This window comes from Elgaria multicarinata, chromosome 1 (assembly GCF_023053635.1).
Source record: "Elgaria multicarinata webbii isolate HBS135686 ecotype San Diego chromosome 1, rElgMul1.1.pri, whole genome shotgun sequence".
Classification (NCBI taxonomy): domain Eukaryota; kingdom Metazoa; phylum Chordata; class Lepidosauria; order Squamata; family Anguidae; genus Elgaria; species Elgaria multicarinata.
In genome coordinates, this window is record NC_086171.1 from 130741066 (window position 1) to 130757120 (window position 16055).

The 16055-nt window shown below is 38.4% G+C and overlaps 1 protein-coding gene across 6 annotated transcripts in view; it reads right to left on the reverse strand.

Annotated features, from left to right (window-relative positions):
* The window catches only part of PRKACB (protein kinase cAMP-activated catalytic subunit beta), a 71249-nt gene that overhangs the window by 19256 nt on the left and 35938 nt on the right, over positions 1 to 16055 (reverse strand). The window lies entirely within an intron of this gene.

Here is a 16055-nt window from a genome sequence, read left to right on the forward strand (position 1 = left end):
TATGTTCAGAAACAGGTCCCAGTGAATTATGTCCAAAATACTTTATTTTATTTATCTTTTAGCCATTTAAGAATTCTAATTCTCTTCCAATGGGTAAGGATGGAACATGGGCTAATATTTCTTATTAGGGACTTTCTTTTTGAAAGATACAATAGTAGATTTAAATGCACATGGAAAGGAAGAATCATCTTGCCTGGTGAGGATCACAGTGATGACATTTACCCCTGTTGTCTACTGGGGCCTAGTCCTGTGAGACCTTTTAAAAACTGGTTTTGCCTCAGTGGAGACGACATCCCCATGCCATATCACACAGGATGTTTAGTTTCCCATGGGACAGAAAGCAACAGTTCAGGCAATCCTAGTCTGGGCTGGTTGCTCACACTATACTGAACTCAGTGTGTAATTCTTGGGATCTTAGCCCATGCAATTTTCTACAGTAAGGGACCTATTCTCTTGAGATGTTTCACCCTCAAACCTTTGCAATATGCACTAAAAAAGAACACTGATTAAAGTATTAGGGGTCAAAGTGAGCCTAAGAATGATAAAAAATCAAATATCTAAATGACCACGTTCCAGAACATTTGAGAACTACAAGTTCAACCGCAGCTTTTAAAGCTCAACTAAAAACTTTTCTTTTTCCTAAAGCTTTTAAAACTTGATGTTGTGCAGACTTCTACTGTTACTTTTACCCTACCCTGTGCCTGCTTACCCTACCCTGTACCTGTTTGCATTCTCTTCCCCTCCTTATTGTTTTACTATGATTTTATTAGATTGTAAGCCTATGCGGCAGGGTCTTGCTATTTACTGTTTTACTCTGTACAGCACCATGTACACTGATGGTGCTATATAAATAAATAAATAATAATAATAATAATAATAATAATAATAATAAAAATAATAATAATGTTGATACACCAGGTAAGATAAGGATGCTATGAGTCAAGAAAATACATGAGAAAAACATGTATACTTTTTAGTACTAGATCCTAGATATCAATCTGCATAGTTGGTACCCCATCGTAAATCTTTTGTTTTTACAGAACTGCTCAAGAATCAGGAGGTAATGCAGCAGCTCATTTTTCTATTAGAATATAGATGAGAGATTACTTTGCTTTCTATGCAGTTATACTGATTAACTTTTTTTCTGGGATAAAATCAGGCTTGGTGACCCTGCAATCTGCATCCTACATACTTTGGGGAAAACCTACTCCCATATGATCCTCTGTACTTACTAAGGTCACCTGCAAATGTCTTGCTGTATATCCCTTCAAGGAAGGGAAAACCAACAAGTTGTAGAGCAAGCTCTTCTCTATTTTGGTAACTTCACTTGGTGAATTCTACTACCTGATTAAAACTTGCATTTCCAAAGGCATTTGTAGGTCTTGGTTGATTCTTTATGGAGACACAAACTATGCTAGGAGTAAACTCTACTGAACTTACAGGGATTTACTTTTAAGTAAACATGTACAGAATTATGCTGCGTACCTCTCTTAGGGCTGCCTTTGCTGCTAAAACATGCCTATTTTTATTGCATTGGTTATAATTTTTAAAAAAAACTGTTTCAATTTTTTATGTCAGCCAGGACACTAAATTTGAGTAGAACAATGACACAACTGTTAAAGTTAAAATTTTCAAATATCTAAATTTCTTTCTAAAAATAGTGACTTAATTAGTTGTCTGCCTGACTCCAATATCAAATTACCAAAGTGCTTTTGTCCAAAATAATGGAGAGTTGAGAATAATTGTTTTACTAATTGGCATTGGTTACCTGTCATCAGGAAAAAATCCAACTGCCCCCTACTTTTTAATTAGTCAAAAAAGGCTACCTAAGATCCATGAAGACTATTCAAATTTAAACATGACCCCCCCTTTAAATTTGCACATTTTAGTCATGCCTTAAATGTTATAATTGCAGCCTCCCCTTTTCATAAATTGATAGTATAGTCAATGACTTTGGGCTCTAATGAAAGAATGAGCATACCAAAGGTTTCTAAAGGTTTCACCAAGGATTTGCAGGAACATTCACCCAAACAGTTGTGATGAAGAGAAGAAAGAAAGAGAAAAAGGTTTTACATATTTTCCATAAGAGATACACAGAAATCAAGTTTATCTCAATCCAGTTCCCTTCCCACCCATCTCTTCCCCAGGGAATAGACATCAGAATGCACCAGCACTCACACATGTACCCAGAAAGGATAAGGCTTAATTAAAAATGCTTCTGTAAAAGGCAACTAGAAGACAACTAATTGTCACATCAAGAACTAATAGATAAGAATCGTGAAGTACTGTATGCTGAAAACCAGTACAGAAGTCATCATTAAAGAACCTTGTTAAGAATTTAAAGCAACAGATGTCCAAACATACCAATACAGATATACACATATTATTTCACAAGAAACCAGGGGTGTCATTTGCAGAACAGTTGTGCTAGTGTGACCATATAAAAAGGAGGACAGGGCTCCTGTATCTTTAACAGCTGCATAGAAAAGGGAATTTCAGCAGGTGTTATTTGTATATATGGAGAACCTGGTGAAATTCCCTCTTCATCACAACAATTAAAGCTGCAGGAGCTATACTAGAGTGACCAGATTTAAAAGAGGGCAGGGTACCTGCAGCTTTAACTGTTGTGATGAAGAAGAAATTTTCACCAGGTTCTCTATATATACAAATGACAGCTGCTGAAATTCCCTTTTCAATACAACTGTTAAAGATACAGGAGCCCTGTCCTCCTTTTCATATGGTCACCCTAATTGTGCTGACTGAGTAGAGTTACACACCACCCCTGCCAAACAAACTGCTTTTTCAGTAATGCATGTTAGATGAAATTTCATGGGCTGCAAAACAACGAAACTCTATGTGAGCATGTGGGGGAACTGCATGTCCAGCCCAAAAACTGGCATCTTCACAACAACTACACCTATTTCTCAACAAACAACTCATATTTTGAACTCAAAAAGTAACATGCTTGTTCAGCAGTGCAAGTGGTGAGATGGAATTTTAAAAAATCTCCAATATACCCTGATACTGGTGCAACCCTAGACTTTACTCCCAGTTACCAGTTGCACGTTGGCTAGTACAAACATAGAGGTTAAATCTAACCCATATGTGAGGGATATTTATACAGAAGTATTAAGGAGATTAAAATAAGCAATTGTTCAAGATTCAGCTTTCTGTTTCTGGGATGGTCACAAGATATAATATTCCTGGCTCCAACAGTTCAAGTGGTGATTCTAAAGCTGCTATTTCTTTTTCCAACGCTATTTATCCGTATTGACCACCACGCTCATCAAAATATTCAACTCACCACTCAACAAAATATTCAAATAAAACATCAGTAGGTGAGGCAAAATATAATGCAAATAAAATCATTAGCTTGGCCCCGATTCAAAATATCATCTTCTCCAACCTGGTGCCTCCAGATGGTTTAGACTACAACTCCCAGTAGTCCTGATTATTGGCTATGTGGGGTTGCCTGGGGTCACAGCTCAAAAGATCTGGAGGGCATTAGGTTTGGGAAGGCCAATTCTAAACCACAGGTTGATACCCTGGTTTGTTAATTAACTGTCATCAGAATGAACTATAGTCCCCTGAGTTCAGTAAGAGGAAATGGTGGGTTAGCCAAAAGTGAAAGCAGAAGCTTTTGCTCTCCTCTTGAGTAGGGAGAGGGGGAGAATGCACAAGCTGAAGGCTCAATGCAGCTTGTTTGTGATCCAAATCATGATTGTTAGATGATCCACTGAACCACACCATTGTGAGGCAAGAGGGAAATATACCATGCTAATCAATTAAAAGCACACACAGTTTTGTAGAAAACTTTGATGGAATTTTGAAGTATCTTTGGGTGTACATCCCCACTATCCTTTACAAACCACATACTCCCCCCACCCCACTTTAAAAAATTGGTATGTATTAAAGAAAGCTCAGCCCATTGGTCCCTCCAGTAACTCTCACGATATATTGTAAAGACTTCTGTATGGTAATTAGACATGTTCTTATTACTATGATTATGCTCTTATTTCTGCGTTGTGAACCCCTTCCCCCCCTTCATGTGTTTTAATGTGATTTTAGATTGTAAGCCACCAGGCAGGGTATCACTGTTTTATTTCTATATTTTGTACAGCACCAAGCACATTGTTGGTGCTATATAAATAAATAAATAAAGATAACCAGTTCAACATTTATACTGTTTACATTCTACGGAATATAAGAGTAGATTTTAACAAGTGCAAGTAGCACAAAGAGAAAGCAAATGACAGTAACACAATATTCAAACCAATAACTAAGCATGTTTGTAAACAGGACTCTGGATAATTGTTTTGTGGAAATCTATTTTTTTTTAAAAAAAATGGTATAGGTGGATTTTTAAGATGTCCTTTAACTGGCAAATGTTGGATATGTGAACCTATAATGTAGACTTAATTCATATACAGTGGAAATGGCATGGTTTGTTGCCAAGATGACCCAACAAACTTTGTTTTCTCTATCCCTGGGATGTTTGTTTACCTCTTCCTTTGCCTGCTTCCTCCTTGAATCCCAAATGTCTGTTGGCACTGTAGTACTGTATACAGAATGGCTGAGTTTTTAAAATTATTTTTCCCCACCATCTCTATATCCTGGCAAATAACCGACAAAACAACCCACTGTTCTGGGTTCACATATAATGGCAATCCATGGTTTAAATAATGCAGAGTTCACAACCCAACAACAAACCAGGGGGTTTCTTTTTGGGATGCTTATGGTTAAGAATCAATGGTTTGTTAGTATGGCTGGGTTCTCACATCATGACAACTCAGAATTCAACAACCCATGGATTAAATAAACCATGGGTTAGCACTACGTTAGAATCAGGTCCATACCTTAAAATTAAAGATTTTTTTAAAAGATTTTTTTGAAGTAAACTACAATTTTGTCAAGAAACATCATCCCACATCTGCCCTCTTCATGTTTATTAAGTATGGTGAAAGTAGCCCAACTCAAATGAGTGAATAATTTGATTACTAAAGGAAGAAAGACTACAGCTAAAACCTGGAAATTCCAATTAAATGGACATTAATGAATGGATAGCTAAGACTTGGGATATTGTGTACTTAAGTAAACTATGTTTAAACATATTTGAGCGTATATAAATTATTCTAGAAATTCAAAAAGCATAAGGCAACAGGTTGTTAATTTCTGGAAATTTAAACTTGGTGTTTTAAATTTGTATTTTAAATTCGTATTTTTTGCATTGCTGCTGTTTTTCTGATTGAGCTTTTATATTGTATTTTATATTGTGGTTTTATACTGTTGTTTTATACTTGAATTGTCTTAATTTTGTAAACCGCCCAGAGAGCTTCGGCTATTGGGCGGTATAGAAATGCAATAAATAAATAAATAAATAAATGGGAATCTACAGTAACAAGTCATATACTATATTGTGATTAGCCTATTCACCTAAAACAGCTTATTAATATTTGTATGACTAAGATTTGTTAGTGAACTATTTTGAAATGTTGCTATATTATGTAAACTTTTCTGATGCAAGATGCCTTAAGCATGGTTTACTATGGAAAAATAGCATACTACTAAACTGCTGCTACTATTTGTAGTTGTACTCTCTTGTTATCTCCAAAATAATTTCACATTAAAGAGTCAGCCCCATAATCGAATAAATTAGCAAAAAATAAAATAAAATAAAATAAAGAGGAAACACACACCCTTATTTACACAATCCTGCGTTAAGGGCTATGAATTACTTGGCTCTTCCTCCTTTTACCTCTCATGTGTGCATATTCAGCATTCTATGCTAATAGTCCTTAAGGACAGTGTCAGCATGCCAGCACTTCTGAACAAAACCTTCTCTGCACAGACCCCGTTATTTTAAAAAGAGAATAAACTGTTTTGAGTCTAAATAACCCCATCTGCTTTGGTTAAATGCCAGTTCCTTGTTATTTATAACACCCTTCATCAGGCTACAGTTTAATTTCTATTTGAAAACTCAAAATCATAATCATGACATTTTAAGCATTCTGAAAGAAGGCAAGATACCCTGCCTGGGTTTGGACATCACAATAACTCATGGCAGGTTAAATAAGCCATGATGGCTTATATAACCCATCATGGGTTATCATATCATCTGTCGGGACGTTTTTAACCCACAATGCTTATTTGGCCAAAATAACCCACTCTAATAACCCATGGTCTGTAAAATGGGTTCTTTAACCAATCATGGGTTATCGTTTTATGTGGTGGTCACAATGGGTTACTTTGGTTGCCTACAAAGTCGCTTGGCAAGAGTGGTAAAAAATGCTGCTGCCCACCAGCCAACAGATCTCTGTTTCAATGATCTGCTTAGCAACCAATTGCACTCACAGCCAGACCCCACTCTAACCCTTCCCCCAGCAATGTGCTCTGCAACCTCCCCAAGTGTCAAACACTGTCTTGGTCAGGTGGTGGCAGCTACACAGGGTTGTCATTTTGCCTTCTGTGCATCCTTGACGGGGGATGCTGTGTATGAAGTTTTGTCCTGCTCCTGCAAACTTACATGGAGTTACAGCCACCACCACCACCCCTTTTTGGTGAAAAGGTGATTTTGCTCATGTGGCTTAGTCAGCGCACATGTTTTTCAATGGGCCTGATGTGCATCCCTGCTAGGGGAGGCTGTGTATGAAGTTTGGTCTTGATCCTGCAAAACTCCAAAGGTTTATCTGCACCACCCCCTTTTGGGTGCACCCAGGGTTTTAGCGGCTTTGTGTGCAATTGTGCAGAGATTTCATGGGGCGTCTCCTGACTAGGGGAAGCTATGTATGAAGTTGGTTCCAATCCTGCATACTTCCAGTGCTTTAGTGCTACCACCTCCTTGATGGGGTGATGCTGGAAGTGCTGAATTAACCTCTCCTGTCGCATTGGGATATTGTGGAAGGTTAAAACAGGCTGCTGCAATGTTGTCAATGGGTAAAACAGTGCTAGTGCTGGGACGGGAGGCCTCTGCAGCAGGGCAGGGGATGGGAGGTATGACTCAGGTTAGGCTCAGTAGCTTATTTGTCTGATTGTGTGGGGGATAATAGTAACTTATTTTCAAAATAAGTTACTGTGTGTAGCTTATTAACCCATCATGGCTTAAAGTGATGTCCGAACACGGCCTATGTAAAATCTAAGGATTATTGTAAAATACACCCACTGGCTGAAGAAGATATGCTTGTCTCCCACCCTGCCGCCACCACCAAGAATAAGATCCTTTGGCAGACACCTCTGTCCCCACTCCACAGTAGCAGCAAGAAAATCAGCACAGACCATGCAGTTTACACAGCTTAATAGTAAAGAAAGCACCTGTATTTTTTTCAGGAATCTCCCGTTTCTCCTTTGTAACAATATCAAACACTCATTAACCTGAAACTTATTATAATCCAAAAGGACCTCATTATTCCCTTTCTATTTCCTGGTAATAAAGGGATTGGGGAGGCATACGCAAATCTGAGAGCTCAAGGTAAAGATGTAGCCTGGAGCTTCAGCTACTTGTGGCTTCAGTGCACATATTTTTCAACACACAGATGCCTCTCAAGTGTCGCAGAAAATATGTAATGTGTGTGCCTTAAATCAGAGTAATCAGCAAAGGTGAACCGAAGTACAGGGTCAACAGCTCACAGTTTGTGAATGTGTCTACGTTCCATCTTCTGCTCAGAAGCTATTTAGGCTCAGAAGTTATTTTGAGACTTGCTACTCCAAATATTCCAATGACCTCATGGACAATGGACCCCAAGCACTAGAGGGCTGTTTCAGGAGAAAAAAGGCCAAACAGCAATTGCCCTTGTTATACTGGCAAATATCTCATTTTAGTAGCAAGTAAAATTTAAACAGAAGGATCTATGGCTTAACACATTGCAGCTAAAAAGGATAACAGTAATGGTTAAACATCCATGAGAAATGGTTACTCTTCATCAGCTTTTACAACCCTCACACATGGTTTGAAGGGGGAAAAAACCCTTTTATTTTATCACAAATATTCTATTTTTCCAAAGCATAAGTTTCCACAGCAACCATGTCAGTAGAAGGAATAATAATCAAGAAATCAATAGAACAAGACTAGGTTCAAATCTGATAGCAATTCTACCTAAACAGAGATCATTCCTGAACAGAGGAGAACACCCTGTCTACTTGCTTTTATTTACACACAAACACAATACAGTCATCAAAATTTTATTATAGGTGTGGCAGTATCCACACCTAAAGTTATGTTTCCATGACACATTTAGATCTTGCTATTAGTTTATTCTAACTTGGGCTGTATGTCTTTTTATAGTAAACGTTATTTAATGGCAATCTTTTATCCTTATTGTCACCACCACCATGTATCACAGGCCGGATATTTCACAACTACAATCTAGTCAATGGAGCTGATGAGTTTACATAGAAATCCACCACCATAAAAAACACAGCCTTGATTATAATTTAGAAGCTAACTACATAAGAGTAACAGTATAATTCAGGCCATGATCATATCGCCCTCCCCAGTGTGACAGTTTTGGAAATGTTTATATGAGAGATATTTTAGACAAAATCTTCATATATGAAAATGAGAGGTTATAGTTATCACGAACCAACTTTATTACCATAGAAATAAACGTATGAGTCACACCCAAGATATTGGGGGAGGTGGGGGGCTGTTTGAAGCTGATGCTCAGGAAGCATGTTTTCAGCTTCTGTATGTTAGTAACATGCATAAACCTCCTTGTGAAATTCCAATAAAAGCTATAAACCTACTGTTTGTTAATATTCCGAAGGAGCTCTGCAGTTTAATGGAAATATTTTCAGATTCTTTCTACATAGTACTGGAACAGCCAAGGTAAAGAAGGTTTTCTCGTTATTACACTTTTGTTCCTTTTCTTGTTGTTCACTGCAATTTATTTTCTGCAGTGGCGATCAACAATCCATCCCTGGCAACCTTGACTGGCAGACCCAGTCCTACAGTTTAGCTACTGGCCCTTTAAGACTAAAGCGAGACAGAGCTGAATATGACACTGTGCTGTATTTGTGAGGCAGCTGCATAGATTATTCTCCCCCACCGACCAGAGAGTGTAGCAGAATGCATAGGGACTGATAAATACACAGCTGGTTTCTATGACACAAGAATAAAGGAGAACAACAGTGACAGGAAACTGGTCCTTGTGCTTTGCAATGCATAAAGGGATTGACTGCTGGTGGTGCTTTGGACCTGGGAGTTTCTGGGTTAAAGGCTTATGGCAGCAGTGCAAGGTGGGGGAAAGGAGAAAGAAGGAACAGAGGATAGAAAAGCATTTACTCTATTATTCCAAGCACTGCATAACACACACACACACACACACACACACACACACACACACACACACTAACCCTGCAGGGCTCACAAGCCCGTAGAATAAGTCTACAGCTATGCCAGGTCTACATATCCTGCAGGAATTCAAAATAATGATTATCAAAGAAGTTCTCCTTGAAATTTAATACCTTGTCATAATGCAGATTGTTGCTTCTTTAAGCTTAGAAATACACATGTAACACTTTGCATGTAAATATTAAAGTAGATATTTGCAGGTGGAAAAAAAGAGAAACCAATGTAGTCATTTCTGATGTGCAAATATGGCTGTCAATATAGTTCCAGAAGACAGGAAATGAAAGGTGCACTTTTTAAAAACATCATTGATTTAGTTGCATGCATCAGGAATTCAAAAATCTCAAATGCTTGCTTATATAGTTTCAGGAAATTCTTTTGGGAAATAATCTATTTGCCCAATATCATCAGTTAGACTAAAATAAAAGGTTCTAATATTACTTTTTCTATCTCGGTGGTTTAGATGGCCTAGGTTATTTTTCCAGGAAGAAGCATAGGTTCTGATATATTTATAAAATGTTTGAACTTAAAGAATGTTCTGAGATACTGTACTAAAATAATGTCCTGGAGAACTAAGAAGATAGGTGAGACTTTGTTCACCACTCCAAATTATCCTCTTATAAAGCAGCACCTGTTTAGCTTTAAACCAGTTAGATGTCTTTGAATTAAACCACGTATTTTCAACACTTCAAATTAATGAGCCCAATGTCTTCCAGAGAAGTTGTATTCACTTTTAAATTAAGAGAACTATTATGTTTACTTTTTGTAAGGAGTTATTTCCTTTACTGCAGTACTGAGAATAATTAATTGTTGGGACCAACCTTAGTTTCTATGGCAGTCTTCACACGAGGCATTTTCTCCCATGATTTACTGTTTCTTCCTGTTCTGGATTCTTTTTGGGATTTAAATAGGGTCTTTATATAGCCAGGTTTTTTTTTCTGTTTTATGCATAACACTATATGCCGTTTGCAAGGGTGGGTGGAGCCTTGCAGGGCATTGTTAGAGCAGTGCGACAGTGGAATCAGTTACCTAGGGAGGTTGTGGGCCACCTCTCTGGAGTAGCCCCTCCCCTCTCTCAACGTGAAATGAAACACTTCCTCACAAGTTCAGAAGCCTGAGTCTTTGGAGATCTGCCCCCACCCCACCCCACCCCACCCCACCCCACCCCACGCAAGTCAGTATTGTCCCTGTAAAAGCAACAGTAACACTTTTATTGTTTGTGTATACAACGGGAGAAGGGGATTGTGTTGAAGGGGGTTACATTTCTCTCCTGTGTGTGTTTGGAGGGGAGGGTTGAATAGAAAGGACTAAAAGTTTTCCAAGCAGCACGTGCAGAGCAGCCCCCATCCCATTGCTAAGCGCTGATTCTTTGCAAGTTCAGAAGTCTAAATCTTCAGAGGTCCGCCTCCTCCAACCCCATGTACAAATCAGTATTGTCCCTGTAAGACCGTCTTTGGAGCTATGTCTATGCTTCCCAGTCATGTGATTTCTCTCCTGCCTGAAAACACCCTAAAAGCAACAGTAACACTTTTCTCATTTGAGTAGGGGGATTAAATGGAAATGGGTTGTATGTGCTCATATCCATTGCAACCACCATCTCCTCCTCATTGCCCATCTGCTTCAGCATTCCTGAAATATGGAGCCAAGCAGGACTGGAGGGGCGGAGGCATGGGAGGAGACACTCCCAGCTCATCCTCATCAGTACTGATGTCAGTGTCGCATTGCCCAACACCTGCCCACACAAAGCAGGACATGGAGGGATTACACAGGGAAACGATGGTGGTTTCATCGCATGACCACCAAAAATAACGTATTTTCCACATTGCAAAATAACATGCGAAAAGAGGGGGGGAGGAGACATTAGACAACAACTGCATGGCAATGGTGTCATATAAAGCTCGTGGGAAAACCAGTGACCAAACCATGATGATCACACACACAAAAAGCCCATATGAAGACACCCTATATCGAATCTGAATAATTCTTTGTATGTTTATGAAAACCTTGAGGCCCAAATGATTTGTAATGAAAACATGTGCATTTAGAAAATGCACTTAATGTAACACATGTAACAGTTAGGGGGTCAGTGTAGAGGTACACCATTTTTAAAAATCCTTTATCCTTTTACATAATGCTTGGGACACATGCACATATTTTGTAAGTTCAGGAAGAAAGAGAGAGAATTTATTAGCTTGGATACAAAATCGGGTTTTGCATGAGTGGAAAGGCACTTCCACTTGCACAAGGCAGTTCCCTGTATACAATCCCATAACGTCCAGATAATCCCTTGACCCTCAGGAGAAGCTTTTGGATGGTTGCAGACAAGAAACTAGTGAAGTTCCATTGCACTTCTCTGAATCTATCTATCCATCTATTCTAAAATAACACAAAAGCTTATGAGGTCTCACACATTTGCTCCCATATTATTTCCAGAAGACTATCATTTCCACAGACCATACAGAGCTTCTTCCACAGAATTATGTAACAACAATTCGAGTAACTGCACTACCATAGCAGCTCTATTGACTTGATGATACTAATTCCAGTAAATGTGGAAACTACCACTGGATGAATCTACTCAAGACACTAATAGTCTCACCTCACGTGGGAGGAATTAATAGCTATGAAAAGTACATCACAGATGCTTTCAGATGTCACATTTCCAACCCTCCAAACTATGGCTTAGAATTTGCTATGCATTTGCACGCTACCTCCTCCCCCTTCCCTGGTACACTCAGTTTACTTCCTGAGCATATGACTCATTCTCAGTACTCCAGATCATGGTTTGGAGGATCAGAAAAAAATACATCTGAATGCAGTCCACAAGAGGGGGGGAAATGGGTCCAAATGAAAACGATCAAGAGAGCAACAATGATAGGAAAATGTGTGCATGCTAAACACTTCAGATCCTTTACTCTGACCTCCAAGAGAACCCCCTTTTTCATCTGCTCTGCTGAAGGAAGTTCTGTAATGCTGGAAGTGGAATCAAGGAAACCTATGGTCCTTGAAAGAATTATATTAAAGACTTCTTGAATATCAGATATGGAAGGACTGGGTGAGATGGATTTACAAATGGCAGCCACCTGCTGAATATCTAACCTGCTCACCACTTCCAGTTTTTTTTTTCATTTAAATTGGATTTTTTTAAATAAAATGCTTTTTGAGGGGAAAAAAATCTATCTACTGTATCTATTTAAGATACAGTATTAGTCCAAGGGTTATTCATCATGAAATAAGGATTAGTTTTTAATTATGTAGCATGAGGCTGTTTACATTTTTTGGTAAATGAATTCCATTAATCCATTCACAATGTCATGCTCTTCCAGAGGTTTCTGTAAGATTATTTTTCTCCTTCCAATAAAGTACAGCAGAAAAGTTGTCCAAATATGAATGATTAACCTATTAAACTGGAGATAGTTCACCTCACAATAATTTAATAATTATCTATTTATGAGGAAGAGTGCACTTTGGGGGGGGGGAGTCACATAATTAAATCGTAGGGTGACCATATGAAAAGGAGGACAGGGCTCCTGTATCTTTAACAGTTGCATAGAAAAGGGAATTTAAGCAGGTGTCATTTGTATATATAGAGAACCTGGTGAAATTCCCTCTTCATCACAACAGTTAAAGCTGCAAGAGCTATACTAAAGTGATCAGATTTAAAAGAGGGCACGGCACCTGCAGCTTTAACTGTTGTGATGAAGAGGAAATTTTACCAGGTTCTCTATAGATACAAATGACAGCTGCTGAAATTCCCTTTTCAATACAACTGTTAAAGATACAGGAGCCCTGTCCTCCTTTTCATATGGTCACCCTATTAAATCGAGTCTTTCTGAGTAGACACGATTTAATCAAATTGATTTAAATCAAATCCACCCTGCTGCAAACTCTGCAAAGCATCAGCTAGGCTAGACAACTGATCAGATGGCAAGTGTGGGGGCTAGATTTAAAGTCCCTCTTCAAAAAAAAAAAAAAAAAAACAGCTCTGGGTCAGATCTGTTGTCCACATATGGGTATAACATTTCAGTAAGTATATACACATATAAAACCAAACACTCATAGACTTAGGCCTTAGCTAGACCTACCTGCTATCCCAGGATGGAGGAGGGAAGATCTCGTGTTGTGTTTAACTTGAGATCCCTCCTCTGTCTACACGTGACGCCCTCAGCAGGAGAGGCGTCGTGTCCGGCATTTTTTTTAAAGGAACAGCAGCGCACGAATGCTCGTGCGCTAAAGGTAAGTGTTTTTTAAAAAAATTTAACTGTCTTTTCCCACTCCCCCCACCCTACCTCCGATGGGCACAGCGGCTCCCAGCTCCTTGCGAGGAATCACGTGGAGCCGGGTCAACCCGAGACTGCAGAAAAACAGGGGTCAAAGGGGAGGGCTATATCCCAGGGCAAGGGAGGGATAATCCCTCCCTGATCCCAGGATCCCCTGTGCATCATGTGGATGCACAGGGACAATCCGGGGGTTTGCCCCGGGATAAAGCCCCACCTAGCTAAGGCCTTAGACTCTGTGGCGATCTCCAGATTTTAGTTCAACCCTAAGTGTGCTGGATTTTATATGTGTATGCTATATTTAAAAATTTCAATCATACATGGATGCCTGAAGTGGAGATGGAAGTAGAGATATGGGGTGGAATTTTTTCCAGTGCTTTATTTTTCTGAAGAATTTTTTCCTCTACATACATTCATTATGACTGTATGCCAACTGCAAATATAATATTAAGTAAACTTGGTAGTTTCAAGGTTGTAATTAATGTTTTTCAGGTGATTATCCCTAGCATGTATGTTGAGAGGATTCATTGTGTCATTGAAATACATATATTAACAAGTAGAGACAGAGAAACTGACAGTCCTCAACAACCTTGCAGGAAGAGAGTTGAACTCGGTGGAAATAGATGACTGGTTGACAGCATATCATGCACAGTTCACTGAGGTGCTAAAGGTAATTATAGTAGTGCAGCATTCCCCAACTTGGTGCCGTACAGGTATGTTGGATTACAACTCCCAGCGTTTCCCTGCCAGGGATGGGGGATTCTGGTACTTGTAGTCTAATATATCTGGAGGGCACCAAATTGGAGAAGGCTGAAACGAGTGTGACAACTGTTTGCAATTGCTTTTGCTTTTTTCTTACTTTTAAATAATGTTTTACCAAGTATTCTAAGAAAAAAAATGCTACACGATAATAATGTTTAAATCACATTAAGTGTACCTTAATTCCCCCCCGTTAAAGTATTTCAGGTCAAGTATTCTGAGTGTATTGGGACAAAAAAAATTAACATAGGCTATCATGTAGTTTACTAACTACAAATAAAGCAAACATGCTGAATTAGATCACTCTCTAGGGGATCCAAAATATTCCCGATGCAAACTGAAAATTTTCTGATGCAAATGTTCCTACAGAAATTACTCTAGTTTGCATAGGAAATTGTTCTAAATCAAATTTTTACAGAAAACCCACATCATTGGACAGAATAGGCATGCTCTCTCCTCCCAAGATCTGGTCTGATCTGAATCTGATCTGGCTATCTATTAAAGCTTAGTACATCAACTATCCATTAGGGGTTATACTACTGCTTACAAATGAACAGAGGTCACCCTGCAGGTAGCCCCAGATGTTCAATGCAGTTTTAAATCCAGAGAGACATCCACTTATATCTACAAGGGTCCTGATCCAGCATAGGATCATTGTGTAGAAACCCGATTTTGACCTCGATTGAGTGGTTAAACTCTGCTCAAGGCAACATCTACAACAGAACATAGAAAAAGCACAAGAAAAATCAAGGGAAGATAAATCTATCAGTCTACATTCCTTATGGGGCAGAGTTTTACAAGCTTTGCTGGCAGCTGCATATGTAGTTACCATGCCTAAATTAAGCAGTTGTCTAAACAGATTCCTTTTTTGCCTGTATACCCCCACCCCACAAATAAAACCTCATGTCACACCTTGTGTTTTTTTCCATATTTATGAGTAGGACACTAGCAAGACAATTTATTTTAGCCAAAATATTCTTTAAAACATTATTTCTATCATGCAAATATGCATTTTTTATTTGTTATCTTCTGTACTGACCTTGCCTTTTATGGGATAGCTATAAATAGCTATTAAATTATCTTAAAATTTTATAAGCAGCTTTGCTCTTTCCATTGCAGTTTAACACTGCTGAAGTACTTATAATTTAATGTTACATTTTTAGAAGTCTTTCTGAACATTCAGAATGCATGATGCCTTTTGATACAACTCTCTTCTAAAAAATAAGCTTAAACACAAAATTATATCATGAAAACAAAATATTGTGAATTGTATGTTATTTGGTTCTTACTTTTCCTGTTTCATTCAGGTTGGGAGCAGACAGCCTATATTCTGTTTCAGTCTGACATATAAATGATCTCAAAAGCAAGCTTATTTTGCAAAATGCTAACAAAAATCAGTTTAGCAAGCTGACCACAGAATCTGTTTCCCTACCTCAACAGAACAGCTTCAGTTTAAATGCCAGTGCCTTAATGTAAGTGTGCATGCCCAGACACAAACAAATAATACCTTAAGAAGGTAACTGTAGCAAAATCTACTGTATATACCTAAGTAAAACAGTAAACATTTTGAAAATTATGAGATTCATTTCTGACTTCAATACCATTTGGAGAAATGTACATGTGACCTATGAAAGATGCCAAACGGAAATGAACTGAAATAAAATATAGAAGCTTTT